A 26,222-nucleotide genomic window follows, 5' to 3' on the forward strand; every position below is an offset into this window, starting at 1 on the left:
AACGGGTAAGGCGAACTCTAGATTGCGGTTTATTGGTAGAATCCTGAAGCGATGCAGTCCTTCAACAAAGGAAATTGCATAGAATACGTTAGTTCGTCCAGTCTTAGAGTATTGTTCGTCTGTATGGGACCCTTACCGGTTGGGTCTGATTCAAGAGACTGAGAAGGTCCAAAGAAGAGCGGCAAGATTCGTGACTGGTGCGTTTAGCTAGCGCGAGAGCGTTACAAATCTCATTGAAAGTTTGAAGTGGGACACACTTGCAGATAGACGACGCGCTGATAGGAAGAGGCTGCTTACTAAATTCCGAAATCCGATCTTCGCCGAGGATGTGAAGCATATATTATTACCACCAACTTTCAAATCGCGCAATGATCACTATTCAAAGATAAAGCAAATTAGAGCTCGTACTGAGGCGTTCAGACAATCGTTTTTCCCTCGCGCGATCCGCGAGTGGAACAGAAAGGGGGGGGGGGGATATGACTTTGGCGCGAATTGTGCCCTCCGCCACACATTGCTTGGTGGCTAGCGGAGTATATATGTAGATGTAGACTTAACACAGGGTCTCGGTGCACAGTCTGGTGACAAGGATTCTTACAGTGGCACCAGGAAGTACTGGCAAACCTACCAGTATATATCATTACGAAGAAGTAAATGGGTTGCCAACACGCTGTTACACATATTTATACGTACAGAAGTAAACATAAGGTTCTTCTAGTATAATTTGTTTCTTAACAAAAATATTAGTTCACAAAAAGAAATCAGTTGCTCTACACATCAAAAAAATATTGACACACCTACACAAAAATAAAATTAAAGACTCTCTGATTCACGTAACCCAATTCTAGTAGTCTGTCTGCATACCATTGGCATTGATGACAGCTTGTAGACGTCTTGGCATGGAGTGTACCAAGTTGCGACCATTCCTCTAATAACACCGTCTGAAACTCCCACTTCCGTGTATAACGACGTATCCAAACATGCCCAAAGATGCGCTGTCGGGTTAAGTTCAAGGCTCTGTGGTGCGTTAAAGCCCCTGTTGGAGAAGTTATTAACCGCTTCTGAGTTATGTGGGCTGCATGTTTAGGGTCGTTATCTTGTTGAACGTGAAAGTCGTCATCAAGACCCAGTTTTATGCACTTCTACATAAATCGCCTCGCAACACATCGATATGTTTACGAGGAACCATGACAGCTTCAATAACTCCCAAGTCACCAACAATAGAAGCTGGCATGCATTCTCAAACCATTACGCTCCCTCCCCCAATTTTTACTGTACGTAGGAAATGTGACTGGAGCTCTGTATTTGGTTTGCGTAACTTCCGAAATAAATGAATACTTTCTAGGAGATCTGCCATGAATATTAGCTGCATTCAAAACATTCCTAACAGTTTGAGCACTGACCTGTTTGTTGGACGTTGCCCGGATGTTCGATACACCCGACCCTGCACTTTTAAAGAGCTCTTTTTGTGCAAGACGAACTATTCTTCGACGCTCCTTGCATGTAAGAACTATCAAACATCCGGATCTGCGTTTATTGTCTGTTGAACCAGTCCCTTGAAACTTCTTGATCGCCCGCACTGTTGCCTGACAGTGGTAGACCATAGGCCTAAATTCTGGGGAGGCCGGGAAAGAGACCGGAGTACCCTTTCTCTTCCCTAGCGTTCCTAACGACCACCACCGACACTACCGCCTCTACTACTACTACTACTACTAATACTAATACTAATACTACTACTACTACCACCACCACCACCACCACCACCACTACTACTACTACTAATACGATACCTACTACTACTACTACTACTACTACTACTACTACTAATACGATACCTACTACTACTACTACTACTACTACTACTACTACTACTACTAATACGATACCTACTACTACTACTATTACTACTACAACTACTACTACTATTACTACTACTACAACTACTACTACTACTACAACTACTACTACTACTACTACTACTAATAATAATAATAATAATAATAATAATCACTCTGAACTTTATTTACATAAGAAGTGGTATGAAAGGCGCGATCGTTGTTACTTGTAAAACATGTGAACTCGATGATCCTCCTCCTTCCTGAATCTTCCGACGACAGCGTCATTTCATGTGAGCCGATAAGTGAACCTGGGCCATACAGTTCCTTAAATACGTTTTTACGCGTTTCAGACAAGAAAAACTCCTTTCTGTTTAAGAACTTGTTGCAAGGGGGTAGCAATTAGACGAAACAGTTTGAAAGCTTCTGGAAAAATTTGACAGCCGGCCGCTGTGACCGAGCGGTTCTAGGCGCTTCAGTCCAGAACCGCGCAGCTGCTACGGTCGCAGGTTCGAATCCTGCCTCGGGCATGGATGTGTGTGATGTCCTTAGGTTAGTTATGTTTAAGTAGTTCTAAGTCTAGGGAACTGATGACCTCAGATGTTAAGTCCCATAGTGCTTAGAGCCATTTGGACCATTTTGAAAAATTCGATCCATTCCATTCTCAATCATTCTATTGATAACGTACCCCAAATTGACACAGTGAAACTTTTATTAACGTTGGGAAGAAAATACAGTCTCCGGTGCTACATGAAACTGAAAACGAGTAAAGTAAGCACCATACGTTTGTAATAATGGATCCACATCGTCTACAGGGAAATGCTGAGCCTAACTGACCAACTGAGTACTATCGCCTAATTTAAGGAAGAGCAACTTATCACAATGTGAATATCTTGTTTCCAGTTGTGTTACAATATTATCCAATATCTCGAAGTACACCTGTTTGTATTTGACATTAGGTCATTGCTAAAGTATTCATCCGTCATTTCAGCTCTAGTCATGGTAGCTTCAACTTGTGAATTAGTCGCTTTGATAAACAGAGAGAAAAAGAAAGACAAGGTCAAAGAGTAAGAGGCTGTTTTTGAAACCACAGGCTTCTCTCGTAGTCGTTGCACTACATTATGGATTTTTAATTATTTCATTTAAAACCTCAGTTATTCATGTATAGTTTTCGTAAATGGCAGAGATTATCCTGGCGTTACACTTTCATCTCGTTTCACTTTTCGAAGGAAAGCATTTACCTACAATATTGTCGAAAATTGCTGTGCGTTTGGAAGACCCGCGGAAGGAAGCAGGAATACCATGAAGCATGCAGAAAAAAAACCCTTGTAGGTTTTATACAAGAACAGTTCTGCTGCAAAACTAATGCAAAGGTTATGTCAAACAGTGAGTAAAAAGAGTTTGAAGGGGGGGGGGGGGGGCAGGCAGAGGGCAATTTCATGGACCTTAGCTTGCAGGCCAATTAATTCTCCTGCTAGAACGGATAACTTGGGACCACCAGTTTGTTCTTCATATCATAATTCCGAAACACGCCATCCAGCACATTGAATAAAGTAGCAGTTCTAGTATCGCTAATATCGTGAAAACCAAGAAAATGTTCTTGTTTGTTGCCACTGGGGCCCACTAGTATCACAAGAGTAGAATATCGTGACTTGTCTGAAACGACTATTGCTACCGCAAAGCAGCCATAAAATGAAGTTAGATCCAGACTTGAATGTATATATTCACAAATCTACTCGTTTATATATGCTGAGTGGCGTGTTTCAGGATTATAATATGAAGAACAAACTGGTGGCCCAAACCTATGATGGTACATCCGTTCTGGGAGGAGAATTAATTGACCTGCAAGCTGAGATCCGTGAAATTGCCCCCTCCCCTCCCCCAAGCTTTTTTTATTCACTGTTTAGCTTTGCAGCAGACCTGTTTTTGTATAAAACCATTAAGGGCTTCCTTCTCCCCACTTCATGGTATTTCTGTTTTCTTCCACCCGTCTCCCAAACACACACCAGTTTTCGACAATATTTCCCTTCGAACTGTGAAACGAGATGGGACTGTAAAGCCAAAATATTATCAGCAATTCATGTCCGGGAAGCACTGAAGTTTCAAATGCAATAATTGACAATCCATAATCTAGTGGAACGACTACAAGACAGGCCTGTGGTTTCAAAAATAGCTTCCTACACTTCGACTTCGGTTTTTTTCTCTCTCTGTTTTTCAAAGCAAATTATTAAAGATTGAATTGCTTTTCAACATTCTTCAGAAAAAGTTCTGAAACAATACTGTCACATAATGTATAGTTTACATAAAAAACTTAAGAAATGAAGATAAATTGATTGACTTTTAAAGGCGCGAATACGAACATAACTGATGAGCACATTCTGGCGGATGCAATTAGTGTTGCGGAAGATGTGGACAGGGATTATGTGAGTGTAAGTGTGAGTGTTGCGTTACTACAATGATTGAGTGTGTACAACCATGACCACACCGCCACACCAGTGAGACCCTACTACCACATCATTCACGCTCCAGTTCGTGAGATACATAAGCGGCAATGGAGAGAAGCTACGCAACGGAGGAAGAACACAGATACACCCAAAACTGTAATGGGTAGAGCAATGGTACAGCGGTAACGTGCTCCTCGCCATTACATAGCATACAAAACAATGCACACGTAATTGTTTGCGGAAATACTGCAACCGGCGATTTCTTGTATAGCTTTATTTATGCCAAGACGCGTTTCGGGCATTCACCGATCTTCAGTTGGCGTAATACATTTATATCTTTATCAACACAACGTTTATGTCTACACCATTTCGAAAGCTGCTGCTCCTCTGTACAAAATAACAAATTGTTTAGCTAAAACGTTTAGTGAATTGACACAGTGGATCTCGGAATACTGAATTCCCTAACGATTTCCGCGATGGAATGCCCCATGCGTCTAGCTCGAATTACCATTCCCCATTTAGAGTCTTAATTCTTTTCATGCGGCCATGATCACGTCAATAACCTCTCCACATGAATCATCTGAGTACAAAACACAGTTCCTCCTTTGCACTGCACTTTTACACTTTTTGTACGCTTTCTATCGTCATCTGTGTATGGGCATATCACTACCTTTGTCACCTCAGTGTATTTCTTAGGCAGAAGCTGGGCGCAAATGACTTCTGCAGCGGAATGTTCTTAATTCTTATTACTCATGCTTGAAATGGAGAAAGACGTCGAAGGTAGGAGCTATTATAAAATGTCATTAACCAAACTCGTCGCGATTAACTTCGTATTAAAATATATTGGGGGCGGTAGTAGCACATCTAACTCAGTTATTTGACGACATACACAACAGTAGTAAAACTGTCAATAAAGTGTTTTTACGCCGCCGTTCTTGAGATACATAGTAGTTGGGCGAAAACGGAAGCGAGCACTTAGCCCGCAAGCATGAGTCAGACCTCAAGTGCTGCGGTCTGCATGTTTTCTTTCTTTCCCAGTCGCTACTTGCAATGCGTAATGCTAACAGACACGTATCACTCCTGGAACTATTCGGAATCTACGAAGCCCATGTAAAAAAGTCCTACTTTAAGCCATGATTTGCAAAATGAGGGTAAATCTGAATCTAAAAAACAGAGCTGTCATTAAAGGGGAGGTTTATTTTAACACCGCAGTGCTTTACTAGTCATTTCCTACTGCAGGTTCTATGCCCTTACCTCAACCCCACCGCTGAATCTTACACAAGCAGTTGCAGGAGTTTCTAAAGTATAACGTCAATCCGAACAACGGCTAACTTGCCCTTTTCGCACTAACAAAGCATTATCAGAGTTGCGAGAAGTGATAAGTGACAGGAAAAAACACAAGGACAGACTGGGGATTGAAATCTGGACGTTTAGATTTATAGTGTGACACTGATTCATCTTTTTTATACTTAGCCATACTATTTGAGGCTGAGCATTGTAATTCAGTATTCCTTGACCTAAATCCAATAATCAAAATGACACCTAACTAGCTAATCCAGTTAAACATCACAACAGTAATATTAAGATTCGAGGCTTGATCGCTACCTGATTCGAGTTTTATTCCGTTACAGGTTAACACCCTGTGACACGTGGAAGTGTATGCGGACTTCAGTAAGACACGCCGTTGGCCCCATTTCACAGCAGAGGAATCGCTCCCAACCACCTCCCTACGCCCCTTTCCTTTGTTGCTGTAGTTTGTCGACAGCTGTCTTCTTACGCGTGGAATTTTGAATATTTCTGCAAAATCTCAGAAGGAAACATCAGGAAACACTCAAAAATGCTAATTTACGGTATTCAAAAAAACCAGCCCAAGCTCAAAAATGGTATAAGGCAATACGGATCTCGGCACCAGATGCTCATATTATAGATACGGTACGAAACGAGAAACTGTCCATAGGTAAAAAAAAAAAAAAAAAACTAAGCTATAACTACGGGATATCTGATGCAAGATTCCAGAGGAATGAATTAGCAAAGTATTAGAAACCATTCGGTGTCTGCAGGAGAAAGTTTCAGACACGACTAAGGGTAAAGACGGCGCCCATTTGTAATGACCACGTAAATATCGTACATTAATTGCACTACTGTGCTGTTACACACACACACAGTGTGCGCGCGCACTTGAAGAAGGCGAGAGCGGTAAGAAGGGAAAGTGGGGGAGGGGCTGTACAGAAACACACAAAGCATTGATAAACCAGTGGAGAAACTGGGTGATGGACAGTTTACAGAAAATAATGATAATAGAATTTACTAGTAAATTTGAGTGCGTGAGCTTATTAGTAGATACAGCAGACTTACGGAAGTCTCAAAACAAGTCCAAAATATCCCATCTTCGTATTACAGACCTTTTTACTGTAAGAAAAAGGGAGAAGGTATCCAGCAGACAGTTCTCTTGATTCTCTGGAATTTAGCACTACTCTCAAACTTTATGTTTCTATCTAATTTTACCGTTTTCAGAGAAAAATCGTCTAACTTTTCACGTAGAGTTGTAAACTTCAACATTTGTCAATTGCTGCTCTGTTAAAAGCTGAACATCCAGTTTTCTAGAGTAACATGTACGTGATCTTGGAGTTTGTTTTGCTTCAAACAATTCACAGCGTAAGACAATTTTCATGCCAGGTCTGCAGAATTGTATAAAAAAAAGTAATGTAAACTGGTTTCTGTTACGCAATCAACACATCCGAAAGCTGTGTCACATACGAAGTGAGGGAGTTGTTAAAAAAAATGAGGCGGGGGGACGGGGAATGGCCGATTTAAACATTACTGTCCCTGCTTGCACATTTTGACGTAAAAGGGTGATGAATGACTTTCATAAATATTGCTGGACGGAGAAACATCGCCACAGTCGGTGGCAGAGGGAGAAGTTCTACAGGTTGCTACAGAGCTCGGGAAAACTGCCGAACAGCTTACGTGAGAGACGATTTAATTTCGTAATCTGCTACGGTCGCAGGTTCGAATCCTGCCTCGGGCATGGATGTGTGTGATGTCCTTAGGTTAGTTAGGTTTAAGTTGTTCTAAGTTCTAGGGGACTGATGACAACAGATGTTCAGTCCCATAGTGCTCAGAGCCATTTGAACCAATTTCGTAATCAATAGTGGAAGAGCCACAAACTAGATAACATCACTTGTGTCGTCAAATGCGTGGTGGGATCTATGGAAATTTAATACCGCAAATTGCGACGTACAACGTATCACCAAGGATTGTGCAAGGAAGGCGGATACCGCTACTGCGCAGATCACTCTGGCAGAAGGTCGTCTGACACACTATGAAACAACCTGGCACGCAACTCGAGAACGTTACACGGTTCCATGTTAGGAACACTTTATAACCAACTGCTTAGGGAGTAAGGACCACTAGCAAATGGCGAATTTCAGTGCAGATTCCGAGGAAATTGGATTTGTTGTATTTACTGTGCGCTAGGAAGCTTACCAAGGAATTACATTTGCGATTATGTTTATCACATCAAGCAAATAAATAGAGCTTTTCGCTTGTTTTTTGTAATCACTTTTCTAACTGCGTTGTTGCTCTCGTTCAGTAGACTGTTCTTTCTGTTCAACAGGTCATGTAATTCTTCCGGTCCTACACAGGAGATAAAAATATAATCACCGAATCTTAACGTTGATACCCTTTCAAAGTGAATTTTAATCTCGCTTACGAAAGTTTAGTCTCTTAAGCGAGCCTCTTCATCTCAAATTAGCACTTAAAACCAATGTCCTCTACTGTTCAAGCTATATATCGACGAAATCATCAGTTTCTCGAGTATCATACTGAACCACGATCAGCTACTGTGAAACCTTTATCTCTCAGTTCAGATACGTACTCGTCATGATCGGGTGAAAGAAGTTTTTTAAATTATAGCATCTGTATCTGTGCAGGATCGGCGAGGAAAGGGATAAAGGGATATGTGGAAAACGCTGACAAGAAGAAGAAGGGACAGTATGATAGGACATGTCACGATATCAGGGAATAACTTCGGTGGTACTATCGGCAGCTGTAGAGGGTAAAAAAAAAAAGTAGAAAAAGATAGAGACTGGAATACATCCAGCAAATAATTGAGAACTTAGGTTGCAGTTACTACTCTGAGATAAAAATGTTGGCAGAGGAGAGGAATTCGTGGCGGATCATACCAGTCACAAGACTGATGACTCAAAAAAATCTGTGTGGATACACACATGAAGTTCCACCTCATGCATCATCAAAATACGAAATAGACAACGTAACTCAGGACGGTGTTAAAATAGCTGTGAAATGAATAATGTTTTTGAGGTGTTACTGAAAATGTCTCCCGTTTAAATTAACGCACAACTCGCAAATACGTGCTAATGATTGTCCAACACGCAAAGACCAACCACAAATAATGGCTGCAGCTTAAGCAAAACGAGCAATCAGCTCTTGTGGAGTATCTGTCTGTGTCTCGTAGCCCAGATACATCTCCAGCCACAAAAAGAAACACATAGGAGGTCGTCAACAACTCGAAAACAATATTCATTTAACGGCGGTCTTTAGAGTCAGAGAACAAACTCGAGGTGGGTGAGAACGAGGAGGGAAAACTGGCACATCCTTTTCAAAAGAACCACCTCAGTGTTGCTGAGCTACTTACCGGAGTCTTAGGGAGACCTAAATCTGAATGGCCGGACAGGATACTGAATCCAAGTCACCCAGACTCCGATTACAGTACATTAACCACTGTGTCTACTCACTCGATCGTTTATTCGTCCTGGAGCGCGAGTTGCTTGACTGATGGAAGACGTTCTCCTAAGCGATAAGGTAACTGAATGGCGACTAGATTTCCATATCACCTTAATATGTTCTAATGCTGTATTCACACACTCTGCTATGGAGATTTTACAGTAACGGAAAGAAAGTAATGAGCGAATTTATTTCTGTTTCTGTTAGCTGATACTCCACCTTCTACTGCTTTTGAACGAGGAAGTATCACTACGTACAATATTCAGTCATTTTCTGTATGGATGAAATTTTGAAGATCCCTACCAACTTTCACTTCGTCAGTTGCAGAATCTGTGGAGACAAATATTGCCGAAATTCCTGTATTAGCCTTTTTTTCCAAATACCAACTCTAAAAATCTTCTTGCGTTGATAAACCGATAGTTAATGGTTCAAATGGCTCTGAGCACTATCGGACTTAACTTCTGAGGTCATCAGTCCCCTAGAACTTAGAACTACTTAAACCTAACTAACCTAAGGACATCACACACATCCATGCCCGAGGCAGGAATCGAACCTGCCACCGTAGTGGTTGCGCGGTTCCAAACCGATAGTTAAATTGGTTTAATGTGGTGAAATTCTCGTCCACGTGCGAAGAAAATTATTATGCAATAAAACTACGCAGCTTGCTCCCAAAAATATTCGGGTGTGCTGAGAGGAGGCATAGGTTCAGCTGGGTCTCGTCGTGTTCAAGGTCAACCGTTTGTGTATCGGCCGGCGGAAATAACCGTTCAGACAGGAATTTTCGTCGTGGACGCGGATCTTAAAGGCGTTGCACAGGTCACCGAGTCAAGGGCCTACCGTGAGTGGCTTTATTGGAATAAAACAGCTGCTAGCTAAGTGGCCAACGGTGGGCGGCACGTCAGACAGCTCTGACTGCAGCAGCGAATAGAATGGCCACATTGTGAAGGAACACTTAACCATTTCAGCGCAACTTGTGAACTGCCATACCACTGTAAACCATCGCCTCGCTTTGGGTTGGGAAACATCACCCCAAAACTGCGGTAACCAACTGTGTATATATTGGACCTGTTGGTACCACTCGTCTTCTTAGACCCATGAGGCCATCATGATGCCATCAAAGTCCTTGATGCCATCAAAGTAACGATGGGAACCTCTCTTCAAAATCTAATATGCGTAGTAACCGCTATAAAAGTAATTATAATTATTCCCATGACATCACATTCGTCGGTTTCGGCGCAACCACACTTCTCAACCTTAGACCTCAGGCAACTCTTAGACCGGTCTGTCGCCAAAACATACCTTCCACAAAATAATAGAGAAGCAAAATAAATATTGTTATTGTTATATTCCTCTTCTGTTTACGCACGTGCAGCATCATGTGGTATATGATTACGTCACGGATCAATGTCGACGACCGGTATCGGTAGCTTCAATCGACTCCCAAATGTCACAGGACGTAGAAATCACTTGAGCGGTATAGTTACGCAGCTGCATGCCCAAAATATGGCAAAGGATGCCTGGAACAACGAGCTGTCGTATAATTGGCATATGCAGACAACAAGCGTACGATATTTTCAGGAAGCACTGGGATAAACGCCTACTGTCAGGTGAGTTCAGTTCAGGTCAATGGTGGCGTCCTCTTCGGGGGAATATTAATGCGGGATTGCGGGAATATCTTTCATTCCTTCTTACTGGCAGACGCAATAGTGAGATCGTATTAATTGGTTGTTCGCCTGTAGTAGTAGCACACCACTTCCGCCATCCGCCTCCCTCCCCCATTCCGTTCCGCCGTAACCGCGCCGGGTAGCCGTGCGGTCTAAGGCGCACTGACACGGTTCGCGCGGCTCCCCTCGTCGGAGGTTCGAGTCCTCCCTGAGGCATAGGTGTGTGTGTGTGTGTGTGTGTGTGTGTGTGTGTGTGTGTGTGTTGTCCTTAGCGTAAGTTAGTTTAAGTTAGATTAAGTAGTGTGTAAGCCTAGGGACCGATAACCTCAGCAGTTTGGTCCCATAGGAACGTACCACAAATTTACAAATTTTCCGTTCCACAGCCACTCAACCTCCACACACGTCCCAAACTGGAAATGCACGCGTTAAGCAAAATAGTACGCCAACCAGTCGCTCCCATATTCTGTCAGGCTCATATGAAATATTAGCGACAAAAAATTGTCTTTACTTTGTAATCACAGTACCTTACACGCGCCATGGCATAAGTGAATCTAGGTAGAAAAGATTTCATCTTCACTGGATATTACTGTATTAGAAATTGAAACTAGTTTATCTTACCTGTCGAGACTCTTTCGAATGACGTAAATATCTGTATCTGAAAACGTTAAGCTGCGGTCCGTGCGCCAGACAACTAAATAATCAACAAAAAAAGCGAATGCACTAATAAAATGATATAAAAATGAAAACCACTTAATGTGCACAATAAAACTATGTGTATCTTTTACAGGATAGTATTTCGACACATTACCTCATTGATACACACAGCAAATGAACGTAATCAAACTTCTCATTAATGTAATGTACAAGTAAATGGAATGCATCTTATGATGGCAACATGCTCCCGAAACGCGTGGTGCTAATTAAATATTAGTAAAAAGTGGTTGAGGAAGTAAACATTACTTCATAAATCACATGACATTGCTTAGCTGACATTCAAGGTCAACAGATATTAGTCTAGGTTAGGACATCCTAGATGAATAAAAAATGTAGTTTACAGCAGGAGTCTAAATCATATTCTGTGCTTAAACATAATGCCTTTCCTTAAGAAGAATTATCTTCTGTTACAGTATTAGGAAAAACCACTCGTGTGGAACACAGCTTCCTTCGTTCATACGCGGTATTTTGCATACAGTAGGCGCAAGTAAATAGGTAGATCCCGTCTTCCTAGACTTCCAAAAGGTGTACGATAGTTCTCCACATCATTGGCTATTAACAAAGAGCCGGCCGGTGTGGCCGAGCGGTTCAGGTGCTACTGTCTGGAACCGCGCGACCGCTACGGTCGCAGGTTCGAATCCTGCCTCGGGCATGGCTGTGTGTGATCTCCTTAGGTTAGTTAGGTTTAAGTAGTTCTAAGTTCTAGGGGACTGATGACCTCAGAAGTTAAGTCCCTTAGTGCTCAGAGCCATTTGAACCATTTTTATTAACAAAGATACCAGGGTCTATCACTGGCTCGATTAATATTGGTCTGACAGAAACCAGTACGTATACTGGACGGCGAATGCTCAACAGAAAGTAAACTAACATCGGATGTGCCCCAACAAAGAGTAATTATTTCTAACGTCCTCAATCAGATACGCTCTGCTGTACTGTGAGACTGTTAGCTGACGATGACGTTGTGTACAGGAATGTAGCATCGTCTTAGGACGATTGTAAAGAAATGCAGACAGCTAAGGATAATAGCACGAAGTGATATGAAATGAACGAAACGTAAAGTCAGAGATGGGCAAAAAAATTCGGAATAACAGATTATTTACGGAAATACGCGGAAAGCCTAAGTCAGGATCCGCAGTTGGGAATTTGAGTCCGACTCGTCAGGAATGTGAGTCCATTACTTTAATCATTGCGCCACCTTCATCAATAATATGTTTTTTAATTCGTCAGTGGCTACCTTACTTCACTAAAGTCAAAATTTCTCCGTAAAAGTTTTCAAGACCCTTCAGTTCGCTATGTGCCATTCGGACTCCGTTTGGGGAGCAAATGTCCTGCGACAGATGATGCGCATTGGCACTGAGTGGGCTGTATGACTACTAATATACTTACTAAAGGACATCTTCTGTACATCATGAGCTGCACTAGTATATCGCCTGCTGCTCCTGCTGCTGCTGCGAGTGTGTGAGGCAAAAGGAGAGATATTTCGCTATTCCGAATTATACGTCCATAAAAATACATCAACTGAAGGTACAGATATAGCCAGTCATCTTAGGCCCTGAGGAGTACAGAAAGGACGATGTGTCGAATCGAAATGTATGTCCTAACAGTTGGCTACGTGAGCGGCTGTTTTTATGCACAGCCTAGACAGCGGAACACTTGTGACAACACCAGTGAAGAGCGTTCGCAAATCAACTACAGAAGTAGCAGTAGAACTGCCTGAACATGGGTTGCGATTTAGGGGCTCCCATCGCGTCACTACATACTTTACAATGTCTTCCAGAGGTTCGGAGATCACTTTAAACAGCCAATGACTGCTCAATGCGTTGAGCCGAAGCCCTAGATACATTTGTGTCAGCTTTTCAACACTTGCTCGCGGAAAATACACCACTGCCTGCTTTCCGGTATAGAGCAACTCCCGCCCCGTCAATACCATCCCTCTTCTTCCTTTATTTTCTGCTCGGAGAGCTCAAAAACGAGAGCTGTCTTCTAAAGCTGTGGGACAACTGCGTCAATTGGAAATGTGATATTAGCCGAATCGCCCCTGCGGGGGTGCAGTGAAAGTTAGGTATGAAAGTTTCATTCCAACGACGATTAGTTACTGGGCCATATCTTCCAGTGATCTCTTACACAACATGTCATTAATATCTGGAACGTGTAGGTCTATTCATACAACTTCGTTCTATTTTTTTCACATAAGCATAGCATACCAGTTGTATATCAGCAATTATTCAACAGTTAACATGAACTATATTCTTGTAGGATCCGGGTTACACACACACACACACACACACACACACACACACACACAATTTAGTGTCTTTCTATCCAAAGCCATCTACGGAACATCTACTTTTTCATCCACTCGTGTCATGCATGGAATAGCAAGGGCGTTTCTGTTTCGGCAGTTTACGTGCCAGGGATCATTGGTGTAGCTGTTTACTGTTTGTGCCTTACACGTGTGACTGTGGAGAGTAATGTGTTTCTGTTGTATGCTAAGATAAGAGAGAAGACAAATTGAGCACCCAAGCAACAAGATTTTTCTGCCAGAAACGACGACAGCACTTTTAAAAGCTTACCTCTCTTTTCTACATGTTTGGTGGGCTATACTAAACTATCAGAAAATATTTAAAATTAATAGTGTCACTTTACATTGTTAGTTGTAAGAGAAAAGAATAATATATCTTTGAAAATCAGAAAAATTGAATCTTTAGCGTGGAGCTCTTGTGCTAATACTGCTGAATGGGGAATTTGTGTACATTCGGCCAGATTTTAACAGAGTACTTATTTGTCTCTGAAGAGAGTATCAAGAAGCTACACAAAACACTTTTTGCGGCCCTAGGCGATAAGAGACTGATTCAAAAATAGTTTGGGGATGGTGGTGAGAAATACGCGAAGAGACTGTAAAGAATGTTGATGCGTTTGAAATACGAGTACAAAGAGATACTCAAAAGTGACCATGAACGAACAGCAACATAAAAAAAATGGAAGAGCGCTAGGAAATAATTGTTAGAGAGGAAGTTGGCAGGGTATCGATACCTAATTAAAAATAGATGATGAAAGATTACGGGTATGGAAATGGAATCCCATTATCAGATCACAGATAGGAAGACCATGAACAGACGGCACCTATCACCTAACTTCTAGAGCAAGTTGTGTGGCAATTATAGTGCTGAAAATGGCGAATGCTATAAATATTTAAAAGAGTTGCGATACTTACTAGATCCTGATGGGTGGACTGATGTAGACCAAACAGCTCTAGGAGCTACCAGTCTTCTTTGAACTGTTCCCGAAATTCAGACGCTCCGAGAACAGGCTACCAGTGCCATGGCATGGTAAAGAAGTGCCACCTCTCTGCGACCTGTAGGCAGAAAACAAAAACCAGAGGGTAGGTTTTATTTCGTAGCTTCCCCGACGTCAGGGCGAACCAGTTTCTGGGTGCCACTTGGCGAGGACTGCGGTGCGCGCGGTCTCTTGCGCCGACCCAGACCAGTGCTCCTGACGTCGCAGGAAGTACGTGACGCGTACGCAGACTGCAGTTACGAAAGTGGCCACACAGACCACCAGAGCGACAGCGGAACCGGCATGAATCACCGGCCTGTGTCGGTGGCCCTGGCGGCTCTGCTGATGGCTGCTGGTACCGTTCCCTTTGTGATGTACGTACACGCTGGAGTCTGCACTGGGTGCTTCCTTGTGTCTTACTGATCAGATAGGATCGGCAGCACTATCATATTGTTCTCTGATGATGCTGTTGTCTACAGGAGTGTATTGTCGTGGGACAAAATTTCTATGGTTGCAAGGGTTCTGAGAAAGTGCAGTGCAACTGCAAAGAAAATCGCACACAGAACGCTAGCGCGATCTATTCTAGAGTACTTCGTAAGTTATTGGAGTTACTGTCCGGTAGGTATGACATCTGACATCGAAAGAGTACAATGAAGCGCTGTTATGGTGGTAACAGTTCGACATAGTCCACGGGAGGCTCTCGAGCTGTGACCTGGCCCGCATGCCGTAGTGTTCAGCTTGCCTGCACACTTCCCCCACCACCAGGACTGCGATGCCTGAGCTTGAGGAGTGGGGAGAGGGAGAAACTGCAAATGTGCCATTTTTAGATGGCAATGCAGCCTCACTGCATACGACTTGGTTTCGTATTTCTCAATAACATGGATCATAAACGAAACAAATCTTCAGTATTACTGAAATATTTTTGGCACGCTGAAGACATAATTTTTATCTGGTAAAAACTGTTGCTATACGGACAGATGCAGACAATTTCACAGATTTTTGCGCTCATGTTGCCATTTAATTGTGACCAATTTAGTTTCACAACCGGACAAAAGGTATTCCATACAAGCGTTGATCGAAATTCTGTGCTACTTTTACAACCTGGAGACGTGGAAACTCTGCCTGAGGAAAGCAACATAGATGTCCTCGACAGGTTCAACACAAAATGATCTCTCTTACATTGCAGACCAATCTGTTCCATCTGCACATGCACGGGTGAACTAAAACGGCAAACGATCTCGAAAACAGATGTAAGTTGGACAGTGTCTTGAAAAAGTTTAGAAAACACCTCCGCTGGTCACCAAACTCCTAGACATGAACATCATTGAGCATATCTGGGATGTCTTGCAACATGCTGTTCAGAAGAGATCTCCGCCCCCTCGTACCCCTACCGATTTATGAGCAGCCATGCAGGATTCATGGTGTCAGTTCCCTTCAGCAATACTTCAGACATTAGTCGAGTCCATGCCACGTCGTGTTGCGGCTCTCCTGTGTGTTCACGGGGGCCCTACATGATATTAGGCAGGTGTACCAGTTTCTTTGGCTCTTCAGTGTATGACTGTCGATGGGTTTGGTTTAAGCTTTTTTATTCTGTAGTATTTTGACAGACCTTCAAAAGCTCTATTTAGGGACATTCCTATTGAATCGAAGTTTGTGTTTGGGTTGCCAGAGCGAGATCATCACTATAGAAGAAACTCCTGCAGTTGGAGACTATGGGTTGCACAGAACTGGAGCCAACGGACTTCCCTGGGGAAGGCCACTTTTATGTACCCTCCATCGGCTACACTGGCCTTGGAGGTCGACAAAGAATCTTCGGTTCTGCAGAAGATTGGCGATGAGCCTGGTGAGGCTGAAATCATTGGTTAGCTTTTACAACCTTCTTTAATAGTAACTGGTGGTTGGCGGTGTCGTACGCTGCTGTCAAGTCTACGAATACCGCTGCAGTCACCTTACGGGGTTCAACACCATATTCTATAAACTGCATAAGAATGAGTAATTGTCATGTGTAGCTTTACCAGGGCGGAATCCAGCTTGCTGAGGTATAACCAAGGGATCGATAACGTGTAAGAGACAGTTTAAAGTCATTCTCTCTAGCAATTTGTAAAGGTGACATAGTAGTGCGATTGGTTTAAAGTTCTTTGGACTGTTTCCTTCTTTACCACGTTTCAGTACAGCAATTACTCGGCTCTTCTCTCATACCTTTGAAATTTGACATCTATCAATACATCTGTCCACGAACCTTTAAATAAAGCAAGTGTCGTCATAATAGTAGTGTTTTATTGACTGGAGACCCACAGAAACTGGTACATCTGCTTAATATCGTGTAGGGCCCCCGCGAGCTCGCAGAAATGCCGCATCACGATGTGGCATGGACTCGACTAGTGTCTGAAGTAGTGCTGGAGGGAACTGACACTATGGATCCTGCAGGGCTCTCCATAAATCCGTAAGAGTACGAGGGGGGTGGAGATCTCTTCTGAACAGCACGTTGCAAGGCATCCCAGATATGCTCAATAATGTTCGTGTCTGGGGAGTTTGGTGGCCAGTGGAAGTGCTTAAACTCAGAGGAGTGTTACTGGAGCCACTCTGTAGCAATTCTGGACGTGAGGCGCGTCGCATTGTCGTGCTGAAATTGGCCAAGTCGGTCGGAACGCACGATGGACATGAATGGATGCATGTGATCACACAGATGCTTACGTTCGTGTACCTGTCTGTGTCGTATCTAGATGAATCAGGGGTCCCATATCACTCCAACTGCACTAGCCCCAAACCATTACAGAGCCTCCAACAGCTTTAACAGTCCCCTTCTGACATGCAGGGTCCATGGATTCATGACGTTGTCTCCATATCTGTACACGTCTATACGCTCGATACAATTTGAAACGAGACTCGTCCGACCAGGCAACATGTTTCCAGTCACCTATAGTCAAATGTCGGTGTTGACGGGCCCAGGCGTGGCGTAAAGCTTTATGTCGTGCAGTCATCAAGGGTATACGAGTGGGCCTTCGGCTCCGAAAGCCCATATCGATGTTGTTTCATTGAATGGCTCGCACGTTGACACTTGTTGATGGCGCACCATTGAAATCTGCAGTGCGGAAGACTTGCACTTCTGTCACGTTGAACGATTCACTTCAGTCGTCGTTGGTCCCGTTCTTCAATGATGTATTTCCAGCCGCGGCGATGTCGGAGATTTGATGTTTTGCCGGATTCCTGATATTCAACAGTACACTCGTGAAATGGTCGTACGAGAAAATCCCCACTTGATCGCTACCTCGGAGATGCTGTATCCCATCGCTTGTGCACCGACTGTAATACCACGTTTAAACTCACTTAAATCGTGACATATTGTAACAGCAATAACCGATCTAACAACTTCGCTAGACACTTATTGTCTTATATAGGCGTTGCCGGCCGCAGCGCCGTATTCTGCATGTTTACATATCTCTGTATTTGAATACGCAAGACCAGTTTCTTTGGCGCTTCAGTGTAATAAAACTCAAAACTAATTTTAGTGAGAAGAAATAAATATCGGCAAAGAATATTGGTGCTGTGTGGCTGTGTATTACTCTGCAACTGTTAGCTAACGATCTTTGGCCGGATCTCCAGTTTCATGTTTGTCCAAACTGGGCTGCTAGCGGTGCTGCATCGCGCCTTCTCCTCGTCGTGACACAGATACGGCCGCGGTAACCACTTCTCATAGGAAACGTGCAATTGTGAAAGGCTTTGATATTAGGTGGCCAAAGGATCAAAATTAATTCATGTAACCGTGCCGTGCTGTGAACGATTTCCTATTGTGGCACTTGAATCTAATTATGTTCCGAACCTAGAGGTGCTGCATGTCTATAAGAGATGAGCTAACAGAGGCGAGGGAAAAGCAACCCTTAGAACTGTTCACAAAATGGATATGAGATTACTTCGTCAGGTTTCTTATTGAGTACCCCCTGTTTACTGACTTCGTTATCCAAATTCCTCTTGCCTCCCCAATTTTTAACCTCAGACTATACTTGCGAAGTTTTATCAGTTTCTCCTCCCACTTTGCCTATTACGTTGTTCCTTCCTTTTGTCTGCCTCCTCCTCGCCTCCCCCCCCTCCCCCCCCCCCCCCTTGTGCATGAATCAGGTAGGGTCCACTGTGGTCAATTAATATTGATGCACCCTTCGTACACTAAGCGACGGTTTCCACAAACATGGAACTAGAGATGCGGCCAAAGATTGTTAGCTAACGGTTACAGAGTAATACATAGCCACACTGCGCCACCGCGGGACTGCTACGGTCGCAGGTTCGAATCCTGCCTCGGGCATGGGTGTGTGTGATGTCCTTAGGTTAGTTAGGTTTAAGTAGTTCTAAGTTCTAGGCGACTTATGACCTAAGATGTTCAGTCCCATAGTGCTCAGAGCCATTTGAACCACACTGCGCCACTGTTTCCTCTGTATGCTCGATTTCTTTTCAGTAAAAATACTTTTTGGTTTGTAATATCAGGATGTTCGAAAATTCCTGTTAAGTACATAATATTTTGAACAGAAATCTGTGTTCGGAAACGTACCATTTCCGTGCTACAGCCGTTTGATTGGTTGATGTCATTTGACGTCTATCCTACCTCTCTCACCTGGCTTGAGCCTCAAACACGATTCTGTAAATACCAGAGGCGGTGTGGATGTAGTTGTTTGTCATCCATAACGTACTAGACGGTGCTGGGAGCAACATCCACTGCACGCGCAATAGCTCGTGTACTCGTTCACGGGTTCCCTTCAGCATGATACAGTACGGCCTCTTCAAATTCGGGTGTGCGGCGCTTCCTTGGAGCACCACAGTCACGCCTTCTGACGGTGAATGCACCCTTATTTCCCAGAAATTCTTCTGCACACCTAGTTACTAGCTGTCGAATGACAAGAGCTCAGTGGCGCGAAAGGCAAGGTTTTGGTTTCCGGTGCGGATTGGCACACGGTTATTATATGCCAGGGAGTTTCAAATCAGCGCACACATGACTGCAGTGTAATAAAGTATTCGATCTGGATCTCACTGACTGTCGATTTGCACACGGGTTCCCTCATCAAAAATGGTTTAAATGGCTCTAAGCACTATGGGACTTAACATCTGAGGTCATCAGTCCCCTAGACTTATAACTGCTTAAACCTAACTAACCTACAGACATCACACACATCCATGCCAAGGCAGGATTCGAACCTGCGACCGTAGCAGCAGCGCGTTTCCAAACTGAAGCGCCTAGAACCGCTCGGTCACAGCGGCCGGCTCTTCCCTCATCCATCTCGAGTGTGCAGCCAGTGTGCACAGGCTGCAACAGCCGTCGATGACTACACGAATACGTGTAAGGGTTAGTATGTGTTACACTACGCTGTTGATAATGGGCTCTCACTGAAATAAATCAAATGGGTCAGTTTTTAAGTGATAATACGTTCGATTATGATGGACGTATGGAAGCAATTTGCTCAAGGACTGCATGACAGATTGATAAGTCGATGACGTCATAAGCGCGTGACTGCCTGTGAGATCGCTCTCTAAGTTTTCATCTATTTTTAGGTTTTAGATATATATTTTAACTGTTTTTGTGATAATATTTACTATATAAGTGACTTATTAGTGGTTTCTTCATTCACCTCTGCATTTCTTGTGTTGTGGCCTGATATTTGTGAGTGTTTCGTATCGAGCAACTTAACCTCTTACCTGTGTTTACATTCCGCGCTGACCAGTTGCAGCTGTAGCGGCGCATCGAAAGCTAAGTACTAATTAATTGTTTGTGTGTAGTAGTTTATTTAGGAACTTTAGTAGTCTTCAACCGGTGTTCTTGGTATTTTCTGGTGAAATAACTTCAGAAGAAATTTTTGCGAACTGCTTTCAGTTTCGTTAGTGTCATTAGACGTTTGATTTTCTTTCTGTGTTAGTATTTTGTTATATTCTCATTTGTTGTTGATTAATACTGTCAATAATAGTAGTTACTTCCCTTGTAGAGCAAGTTTGTGATAATTGTAGTTAGTTTTTAACATCTTCTTATTGTAGTAGCGGAACTTAGATAAAGTTGTTTTCTTGTTTCAATAATTGTAAAATTTTACCACGAGTGAGAAGTGTGGGCTTTGCCGTATGTTCGTGAGTAGTGGATTGCGGTGTGAGACTTGTTCGAAGTATTTTCACTGGGGGGCATGCAGTGGGGAAGCCAGTGGGCATTCTGGTGAGATCCTCTCCTGGAACTGCAGGTTATGTAGCAAGAGTAAGTTGATAGAGGAGCAGGAGCGTAAGATCTGTGCCCTTCAGGTGCAGTTGAAAAACGCACAGGAGGAACTAGATAGGATGAGGAGGGAGAAGGGGGTTGGGGAATGGGAGCTGGCTGTTGGCAAGAGATCTGCTAGGAGAAGGAGATTTTCAGATAGTTTTACTATTGGTGTTTGTAATAGATATGACCAACTGTCAGAGTCAAGTGGAGAGGAAGCTCTAGTAGCTGTAGATGTAGGAAGTATGCAGCAGACCTCAGCAGTTACGGTGGCTAGGACAGTTGCAAAGTCTAAGAGAAAGAAGAATGTTCTGCTGTTGGGTAGTTCTCATGGTAGAGGTGTAGGCCAGCAGTTGCAGGAAGTTTTGGGGAGTGAGTACCAGGTCACCAGCATTGTGAAGCCTAATGCAGGATTGGCTCAGGTGACTTTTAACGTAGGGGGGTTATGTAGGGATTTTACTAAAGAGGATCAGATAGTGATTGTGGGTGGGGCTGGTAATAGTATTGATAGGGATGGGGAGTATGACATAGATGGTGACCTGGAAAAGATTGCCATTCAGACTGGCAACACGAATGTGCATTTCGTGGAACTGTTTCAGCGTCACGATCGGCCTCATCTTAATACAGCCGTCAGGCGTAATAACATGAGACTTGGGGGTGCGCAGATGACAGAAGGCATGAGTCACATTTCAGTGGTGTCGATGGAGTCTATCAGTAGGATGGGTTTCACTAGACATGGCCTGCACCTCAACAGGTATGGGAAGGGGAGGTTGGCAAAACTTATAGGTGACAGCATAGGTGGGGGTGGTGGGATCACTCATGGGAAAATTCCGGTAGTTGTGGGTGTTAGAGCTGTACCTTTTTTAGATTGAAGTCAGATGATAGGTATTCCTGCTTAAGGGAAGTCTCTCTAACAAAGAAACCACTATCTACAAAGCTTGGGTATCCGATTAATGAGGGAATTAGTATATTTCATCAAAATATACAAGGTATTAGAGATAAAGTTAGTGAACTGCTTATAGATGTTGACTCTGAAATTATTGGTATATCTGAACACTTCTTAAATAAGGAGGTAATTCAGAGGCTTCCTTTACCAGGATACAGGTTGGCTGGCAGCTGGAAGAGCTAAAAAATTAAGCAAATTCCAGTGTTACATTCTTGATTTTCTTTATTTAAACTAACGACTTGTCGCCTGAATATGTTTCTTATATTTCATTTTATCTGTTTCTACAATCGAGTTATAGTTTCATGTATTGACTCGTTCCATGACCATGGAGACTTCTCCTAAATGTGGTCCCACGGAACAATAAATAAATAAATAAAAAATAAATAAAGGTGCACGTAGGCAACAGTGATTTACGTTTCCCTTCAATTTCAGGTTCTCTCTTATTACCACTAAACTGAAGTACTCGAAATGCGTGAATATCTCTCAACACCTTGAAAAGCAACAACAGGTAAGGATTAGAACTTCCCCGAACTGAAAACTGAATATTTATAATTTTGCTTCTAACTTAAGTTTTGATCATTATCCTTTACTTGTTCTTCACATTGCTCGCAAAGGTTCTCTAAAAGGATTTATGGGTTCAGTTTGGTTTTCTACACATCTTTAAATGAAATAGTACAGGATGTTTTTCCATCGTCCACATTTTGCTGAATACTTTCAATATCACTCTTATAAGAGTACATGAAATCAACAAAAATAAATAAATAAATAAAACTCTACAAAATACTACTTCTTCGGCTGTCTCCAAAACATGCCCGATTGTGATTCATGTCGAATCACTACTCATGTCTGACTTCTACTAGCAAGTACCCGCCAACCGGCCAAAAACGATTATAGAAATTAGATGTCATTAGCATCGATTGTAAAATAAACAGAAGTAACTCTGTGCATATTACACTCTCAGTTCATTTTTGATATTATTATTTCAATACCCAATATTAGTATTAATAACAATCTTGATAATAACAATAATAGTGACAATAATCAATGTTACCGGTTCCGAAAAAGTACGAAGTACGTATAACAATGAAAGAATTACAATATCTGAATGAAAATAGCTATCTCAAGTTCATTCTATATTAGTAAATAAGCAAATAACACGTTTATATTCGTACGGATGTAAATAAAAATAAGAAAAACAACTTTGTGTGAGAAATGTTGTTAGATCGTGAAGTGAATTAAATGTATGTATCGGGTTCTTTACCTCACTATGCCGGCCGAAGTGGCCGTGCGGTTAAAGGCGCTGCAGTCTGGAACCGCAGGACCACTACGGTCGCAGGTTCGAATCCTGCCTCGGGCATGGATGTTCGTGATGTCCTTAGGTTAGTTAGGTTTAACTAGTTCTAAGTTCTAGGGGACTAATGACCTCAGCAGTTGAGTCCCATAGTGCTCAGAGCCATTTGAACCTCACTATGAGAGTGAACTACCGACCACCTCCATTACAAGGCGGATGTTAAAACGGTTTTCAGTTCATGGAGCGATAACAAAATCAAATTGTAAGCTTTACCTTTTTTTATAAAAGAAAAAAATAGATGTGTCAACGTACATGGGGTTTCTCCGTCCATTACCTTTTTTTGCCATCAGTCTTCTGACTAGTTTTATGAAGGCCTCCACGATTTCCTCTCCTTTGCTTATCTCAGAGGAGTACCTACATCCAGCTTACTCAGATATACTGACACAAAGACTCATCTTAACAGATAGGTTAAGAAAGTCAAATTTACGCTTTTAGCACCTGCAAATTTAGAAAAATGTTTTGACAGCTTTGTCTGGAATACATACTTTGATAATATGGAACTAGCAGGAATAAAATACAGGGAGATATATAACTGACAACCAGTACAGAAATCACCCTGCAGGTGGAAGCGTGGAAGGACATGAAAGGGAAGCAATGGTTGAGAAGGGATTGAGAAAGGGTTGCAGTCTACCTCCGATGTACTCTGAGCAAGCAGTAAACGAAACCGACGAGAATGTTGGAGAGGGAACTAAAGCTCAGGGAGAAGAAGTAAAAAGTTTGAGGTTTGCGGATAAAATTGTAATTCTGTCAGACAGCGAAGGACTTGGGACAGCAGTTGAAAGGATAGCATTTGAAAAGAGGTTATAATAGGAACCAAGGTTAATGGAATGTACTCCAAGGTTAATGGAATGTAATCGATTTAATCAGGCAATGCTGAAGGAATTACATTATGAAATGAGACATTAAAAGTAGTTGATGAGATTTGTTATTTTGGCAGCAAAATTAGGGATGTTGACCAAAGCAGAGAGAAGGTGAAACGCAGACTGGCTACAGCAACAAAATTATTTATGAAAAAGAGGAATTTGTTAAACTTGAGTGTCAGGAAGTATTTTCTGAAGGTATTTGTGTAGAGTGTACCGCTACATGGAAGTGAAACGTGAACAATAAACAGACAAGAAGAGAATATCTACATCTACATGGATACTCTGCAAATCACATTTAAGTGCCTGGCAGAGCGTTCATCGAACCACCTTCAAAATTCTCTATTATTCCAATTTCGTATAGCAAGCGGAAGGAATGAACACCTATATCTTTCCGTACGAGCTCTGATTTCCCTTATTTTATCGTGGTGATCGTATCTCCCTATGTAGGTCAGTGTCAACAAAATATTTTCGCATTCGGAGGAGAAAGTTGGTGATTGGAATTACGTGTGAAGATTCCATCGCAACGACAAACGCCTTTCTTTTAACGATTTCCAATCCAAATCCTGTATCATTTCTGTGACACTCTCTCCCATATTTCGCGATAATACAAAACGTGCTGTCTTTCTTTGAACTTTTTCGATGTACTCCGTCAGTCCTATCTGGTAAGGATCTCACACCACGCAGCAGTATTCTAAAAGAGGACGGACAAGCGTAGTGTAGGCACTCTCCTTAGAAGGTCTGTTACATTTTCTAAGTGTACTGCCAATAAAACGCAGTCTTTGGTTAGCCTTCACCACAACATTTTCTATGTGTTCCTTCCAATTCAAGTTGTTCGTAATTGTAATACCTAGGTATTTATATGAATTTAGATTAGACTGATTTATCGTGTAACCGAAGTTTAACGAGTTCCTTTTAGCACTCATGTGGATGACCTCACCCTTCTCGTTATTCAGGGTCAACTGCCACTTTTCGCACCATTCAGATATTTTTTCTAAATCGTTTTGGAGTTTGTTTTGATCTTCTGATGACTTTATTAGTCGATAAACGACAGCGTCATCTGCAAACAACCGAAGACTGCTGCTCAGTTTGTTTCCCAAATCGTTTATATAGATAAGGAACAGCACAGAAGCTTTTGAAGTACGGCGCTGCAGAAGACTGCTAAAAATTAGACTGGAAGATCAGGTAACTAATAGGGAGTACTAAATGGAATTGGAGAAAAAATAAATTTATAGCACAACTTGACTGAAAAAAAAGGATACGTTGATAGCACAGCCAGAAACAATAAGTAATCATAAATATGATAACGGTGGGAAGTGAGGGGCGTAAAAATTGGGAGCCTAGATGTGAATACAGTAAGCAGGTCCAAGCGCATGTATGTCGCAGCAGTTGTTTGGAGATGAAGAGGTTTGTATAGGAAAGAGTAGCTGGAGAGGTGCACCAAACCAGTCTTCGAACTGAAGACCACAATAACAACGCAGTATAACTGTCTTCTCCTGCAATTTTTGCCGTCTACAGCTTCCTCTACTGCCTCTTGTCATAGAACACGTCCTGTCAACATATTATCTCGAAGCAAGGAGATAGGCAAAGAAGAACATTTCATTGAAAAGAATTCATTCCACGAATTTATTAACTGCAAACACGCGAACTCAAGCATACAACGTGGTCCTCTTCTTTATCACGAGTTTCCTGCCCTCTAGCATAAAGAATCAATGTACCGGTATTTAGCAATATCAACACATGTGGTGTTCCATGTTTTGTGGTTTCGGTCGTGGTTGGTCTGGTTTAGAAACTAAGAATGGATTAAAGTTAAAGTGACGTCATGGGAAAGTAATTGCGTGCGCTTACCCAGTTGATCGATACCTCACGGCACGTAACGGCATACTGCAGCCATAGTTCTGAAGTATTTTTAAACTCTTTCCGAGTATGTCTTACCCTATGTGCAGCTCATTTTACCGTGGTTAACTATTTTGGTATTTTAAGCCTTTTTTAAGTTAGGTGCAGAATGTTTAAGGTATCGGCAAAATACCGAAGATAACATTGTAATTTGTCAAAGAGTAACAATAACTCAAGGAAATTAGTATGTGATATTCGTAGTCGTTTTCAATGTTACGCGTATAAGAAGATGATTCATAATTCGGTATCCCATTCTGATTCTCTCTCTTCTTT

At 42.3% G+C, this 26,222-nt stretch overlaps 1 protein-coding gene across 1 annotated transcript in view; it reads right to left on the reverse strand.

Annotated features, from left to right (window-relative positions):
• Positions 1-26,222, reverse strand: part of LOC126473194 (shootin-1-like) — a 301,192-nt gene that overhangs the window by 196,125 nt on the left and 78,845 nt on the right. The window contains exon 2 of the mRNA XM_050100089.1: positions 14,615-14,755. The gene's annotated coding sequence lies outside the window, so the exon portion shown is untranslated. The remainder of the gene's footprint in view (positions 1-14,614; positions 14,756-26,222) is intronic.

This window comes from Schistocerca serialis, chromosome 4 (assembly GCF_023864345.2).
Source record: "Schistocerca serialis cubense isolate TAMUIC-IGC-003099 chromosome 4, iqSchSeri2.2, whole genome shotgun sequence".
Lineage (NCBI taxonomy): Eukaryota > Metazoa > Arthropoda > Insecta > Orthoptera > Acrididae > Schistocerca > Schistocerca serialis.